A 5,548-nucleotide genomic window follows, 5' to 3' on the forward strand; every position below is an offset into this window, starting at 1 on the left:
TAACACGGTGAAACCCCATCTCTACAAAAATACAAAAAAATTAGCTGGGCGCGGTGGCGGGTGCCTGTAGTCCCAGCTACTCAGGAGGCTGAGGCAGGAGAATGGCATGAACCCGGGAGGTGGAGCTTGCAGTGAGACAAGATCGCACCACTGCACTCCAGCCTGGGTAACAGAGTGAGACTCCACCTCAAAAACAAACAAACAAACAAACTACAATATCACTATCATATTTTAAGATGGCAGCAGGCCGGGCGCGGTGGCTCAAGCCTGTAATCCCAGCACTTTGGGAGGCCGAGACGGGCGGATCACAAGGTCAGGAGATCGAGACCATCCTGGCTAACACGGTGAAACCCCGTCTCTACTAAAAAATACAAAAACCTAGCCGGGCGAGGTGGCGGGCGTCTGTAGTCCCAGCTACACGGGAGGCTGAGGCAGGAGAATGGTGTGAACCCGGGAGGCGGAGCTTGCAGTGAGCTGAGATCTGGCCACTGCACTCCAGTCTGGGCAACAAAGCGAGACTCTGTCTCAACAAAAAAAAAAAAAAAAAAGATGGCAGCCATTTATTTTCTTTCTTTTTTTTTTTTTTGAGACAGAGTCTCCTGACCTCATGATCCGCCCACCTCGGCCTCCCAAAGTGCTGGGATTACAGGCGTGAGCCACTGCGCCTGGCCATCTCATCATTTTTGAAAAAACAATTGGTTTAGGCTGGGCATGGTGGCTCACGCCTGTAATCCCAGCACTCTGGAAGACCGAGGTGGGCAGATCACCTGAGGTCAGGAGCTCAAGACCAGCCTTGGCAACATGGTGAAACCCCGTCTCTACTAAAAATACAAAAATTAGCCGGGCATGGTGGTGGGCACCTCTGTAATCCCAGCTACTCAGGAGGCTGAGGCAGGAGAATCACTTGAACCTGGGAGGCAGAGGTGGCTATGAGCTGAGATTACGCCACTGCACTCCAGCCTAGGTGACAGAGTGGGACTCTGTCTCAAAAAAAAAAAAAAAAAAAGAAAAGCCGGGCGTGGTGGCTCACGCATGTAATCCCAGCACTTTGGGAGGCCAAGATGAGTGGATCACGAGGTCAGGAGATCGAGACCATCCTGGCCAACATGGTGAAACCCTGTCTCTACTAAAAATACAAAAATTAGCCAGGTGTGGTGGCGGGCGCCTGTGATCCCAGCTACTCGGGAGGCTGAGGCAGAGAATGGCGTGAACCCGGGAGGCGGAGATTGCAGTGAGCCTAGATCATGCCACTGCACTCCAGCCTGGGCAACAGATCGAGACTCTGTCTCAAACAAACAAACAAACAAACAAAAAAACTGGTTGGTCTGTATGCAAATCAGAGTCCATATTGCATTTGAGTGACATTGTCTTGGTCAATAGTGTCACTTTCAGTTCTGTGAATTGAAAGGAACTAGGGTGTCTGATGAGACCCCAGGGCACCAGGCCAGTCCCCAACAAGGCAGCCCACCGGTCTGCTTCTTGCCTGGAGAAATCTTTGGCATTTGAGAGGGTTCAACCTGATGGTGTCTGGAGGGGAGATGGGACGAGGGCGCCCATGTGGGTCACTGTGTTTGGAGTGACCAGGGCCCTGGTGTGCAGAAGCCAAGGGTGTGCTCTTGTGGGACAGGCAGGGGAACAGCTGGGGTCACTGAAACCTGGCTGGGGGGCTGGCTGCTGCGTAAGAAGCAGACCCGGCTTCCGAGCGTGAGGGCTTCGCTTCCTGGGAGGTTCCGTGGAGAGACGCTGCCGTGAGTCTGAGGGCAGATTTTGAAAGCACCCTAACATTTTTGGGGTTTACTAAAAACTTGGGAGCAGTGGTGTGCTGAAGCTGAGTCATACCAGGTCATAAGAGCTGAGTTACATTTTCAGGAGTTTCAGCTTTTGCTCTGCAAGCCATTCATTATTAAAAAATAAATTGTATCGATGATTAGATTGTACTAAAAAAGAATCAAAAGTCATCATTCCCTCATGATTTGATGGTTTGACCACATATTATACTATTATATGCGCTGGGTTTTTTTTTTTGAGACAGAATTTCACTTTTGTTACCCAGGCTAAAGTGCAGTGGTACGATCTCGGCTCACTGCAACCTCTGCCTCCCGGGTTCATGTGATCCTCCCACCTCAGCCTCCAAGTATCTGGAACTATAGGCAGAAGCCACCATGCCTGGCTAATTTTTGTATTTTTGTAGAGACAAGGTTTCGCCATGTTGCCCAGGCTGGTCTCAAACTCCAGAGCCCAAGTAATCTACTCCTCTTGGGCTCCCCAAAATGCCGGGAATACAGGCATGAGCCACCACACCCAGCCCCCATTTGCCACTCTTTTTTTTTTTTTTTTTTGAGACGGAGTCTCGCTCTGTCACCAGTGGTGCAGTAGTAGCGATCTCTGCTCACTGCAAACTCTGCCTACCCGGGTTCATGCCATTCTCCTGCCCCTTGGCCTCCTGAGTAGCTGGGACTACAGGCGCCCATGCAGCCCAGCTAGTTTTTTTTTTTTTGAGGCGAGTCTCCTGTCACCAGGCTGGAGTGCAGTGGCGGATGCCCAGCTCACTGCAAGCTCCGCCTCGGGTTCCGCGCCCTTCTCGGCCTCAGCCTCCCGAGTAGCTGGGACTACAGGCGCCCGCCACGCCGCCCGGCTAGTTTTTGTATTTCTTAATAGAGAGCGGGGTTTCACCGTGTTAGCCAAGGATGGTCTCAATCCCTGACCTCGTGATCTGCCCGCCACGTCTCGGCCTCCCAAAGTGCTGGGATTACAGGCTTGAGCCACAGCCACGGCCAGTTTTTGTGGCTTTTTAGTAGAGGCGGGGGTTTCACCCGTGTTAACCAGGATGTGTCGATCTCTGACCACCATTGATCCGCCCGTCTCGGCCTCCCAAAGGTCACTGGGATTACAGGCTTGGTACTCGCCTGGCCCCATTTGCCACTCTTATCCCTAAACAGGGAAAAGCAAAGCAGTAAGAGCTGAGATTCACCTTTAAAAGCCTCTGATTCCAAATTTAGTCACCAAATATGTTGTCTTCATATTAATTAATGAGGAACTTAAGGAAAGGCCATTTGTTGGGACTGGCAAGGAAGCACGTCTGTGTATTTTCTTCCTGGAAAGGGAAATTGAAATTACAACGGAGCCATCACCCGCGGTGGCACCCAGTTGGTTGCTGGTGCTGCGATCTTGGGATCCCTCCTAGACTCCCCCAGGAGGCCTGTTGGGACCATTTCCCACATGGCTTTGGGGCAGAGCCCCTGATTTAATGGAATCATTTGTGTTATTCAGAGTGGGGTGCTCAAGATCCCTTGGGGTATGGGAAGAAAATGTAGAACTTAATTTTCGTATTTTTTGAGACGGAGTGTAACTTTTGTCGCCCAGGCTGGAGTGCAATGACGCGATCTCGGCTCACTGCAACCTCCGCCTCCCAGGTTCAAGTGATCCTCGTGAGGAGCTGGGATTACAGGCACCCGCCACCACGTCTGGCTAATGTTTGTATTAGTTATTTATTTTTTATGTTTTTGAGACGGAGTCTTGCTCTGTCGCCCAGGCTGGAGTGCGGTGGCACCATCTCTGCTCACTGCAAGCTCCGCCTCCCGGGTTCACGCCCTTCTCCTGCCTCAGTCTCTCTGAGTAGCTGGGACTACAGGCGCCCGCCACCACACCCAGCTAATTTTTTTATATTTTTAGTAGAGATAGTCACTGTGTTAGCCAAGATGGTCTCAGTCTCCTGATCTTGTGATCCACCCACTTCAGCCTCCTACAGTGCCGGGGTTACAGGCGTGAGCCACCATGCCCGGACCCTAGTTTTTGTATTTTTAGAAAAGACGGGGTTTCACCATGTTGGCCAGGCTGGTCTGAAACTCCTGACCTCAGGTGATCTGCCTGCCTCGGCCTCCCAAAGCTGGAATCTGTTCTTATTTTAAAAATGTAACTGTAAGAAAGCAATTAAGCATTGCTAAGCTTTAATATGCAAAATAGGAAATAGTATGCAAAATAATAGGAAGATATACATATAGACTTTGGAAATATATGCTCAAATTTTCTCATCATGATTGTGTGGACCCTGCCAACGACCTCTTTGTCGGCATTTTTTGGTACCTCCAGCACCAGATCAGAACCAGCTCTGAAAATAGATGCTGAAGGCACAAATGTAGGTAAAATGCAAACTGCTTCCTGCCTCCTAAGGGGACTCAAGCCCTCCCTTCCAGCAGAGGGGGCAGCATGAGTCAAGGCCTATGAACTGCACAAAGAGGTCCCTGCTGTAGGTGACAGCTTTCAGAGAGAAGTAGCTGGGGTTATGGGGTCTTCCTCTGGTTTACCATACCCACCACACACACCCATGGCTTCTACTTAAGACACAACTCCTGTCCTTCAGAGCCCAAGATGGCCCAAGGAAATTTTATTCATTTGGGACATAGTTTCGCTTTATCTAGGTTGGAGTGCAATGGCATGATCTTGACTTACTGTAACCTCCACCTCCTGGGTTCAAGCGGTTCTCCTGCCTCAGCCTCCCGAGTAGCTGGGATTACAGGCGCCCACCACCTAATTAGCCACCAGCTAATGTTTGTATTTTTAGTAGAGATGGGGTTTCTCCATGTTGGTCAGGCTGGTCTCGAACTCCCGACCTCAGGTGTTCTGCCGGCCTTGGCCTCCCAAAGTGCTAGGATTACAGGTGTGAGCCACCGCGCCCAGCCGGTCCAAGGAAATAATGACTCATGATCATGACTTCAGGAGACTTTTGAAACCTGGGCCATAAATCTTCCAAGCGTGGCCCACAGATTGACATGAACAGGTTGAGGGAGGCCGAAGGGGTACACTCCCCACAGCCCAGAAGATCTGAGTGCTTAGGACCATTCCAGTCCACAGAGCGAGGCTGCAGGGCAGAGGAAGAGCATGGGGCCTGTGTTTTTAGCCTCAGGTGCCAGGAAGGAATGCTGCCCGTGCCATCTGTAGCCACTGGAATAGCGCCTTAGGGATGGGGCTAGATGACTTAACGTGTGTGTTTTTTGAGACAGTGTCTTGCTCTGTCGCCCAGGCTGGAGTGCAGTGGCATGATCATGGCTCACTGCAGCCTCTGATACCTGGGCTTAAATGATCCTCCCACCTCAGCCTCCCAGGCAGCTGAGACACAGGTGCGTGCCAGCATGCACAACCAACTTTTTTGTAGTTTTGGTAGAGATGGGTTTCACCATGTTGCCCAGGCTGGTCTTGAATCCCTGACCTCAAGTGATTCACCCATCTCGGCCTCCCAAAGCACTGGGATTACAGGTGAGCCACCTCGCCCAGCCATATTTGTGTATATTCTATGACGTAACAGTCACAAACACCAGGGACCCACTCCCCGTGGTGGCTTCACTCGCGTGTTCCTCTTCTACCACCAGGCACCACCCCTTCCTGGAGCAAACCACAATTTGCATTTTCTGTTACTCCGTCTCATCAAACAAAAGCTGCTTCATCACATGCTCCTGTGTCTATGCAAGCACTGCTTGCCCCTGCAGTCTCCTGAAAGCTGCTCTTTTTACTCAAGTTTCTCCTCCTAACATTTATCCATATTAACAGCAGC

The 5,548-nt window shown here is 51.0% G+C and overlaps 1 protein-coding gene across 6 annotated transcripts in view; it reads right to left on the reverse strand.

Moving 5' to 3' along the window:
- The window catches only part of IL4I1 (interleukin 4 induced 1), a 40,835-nt gene that overhangs the window by 13,192 nt on the left and 22,095 nt on the right, over positions 1-5,548 (reverse strand). For all 6 annotated transcript variants that reach the window (XM_009195018.4, XM_009195015.3, XM_009195017.4 and 3 more), the window contains exon 2: positions 2,972-3,094. The gene's annotated coding sequence lies outside the window, so the exon portion shown is untranslated. The remainder of the gene's footprint in view (positions 1-2,971; positions 3,095-5,548) is intronic.

Source organism: Papio anubis, chromosome 20 (assembly GCF_008728515.1).
Source record: "Papio anubis isolate 15944 chromosome 20, Panubis1.0, whole genome shotgun sequence".
Lineage (NCBI taxonomy): Eukaryota > Metazoa > Chordata > Mammalia > Primates > Cercopithecidae > Papio > Papio anubis.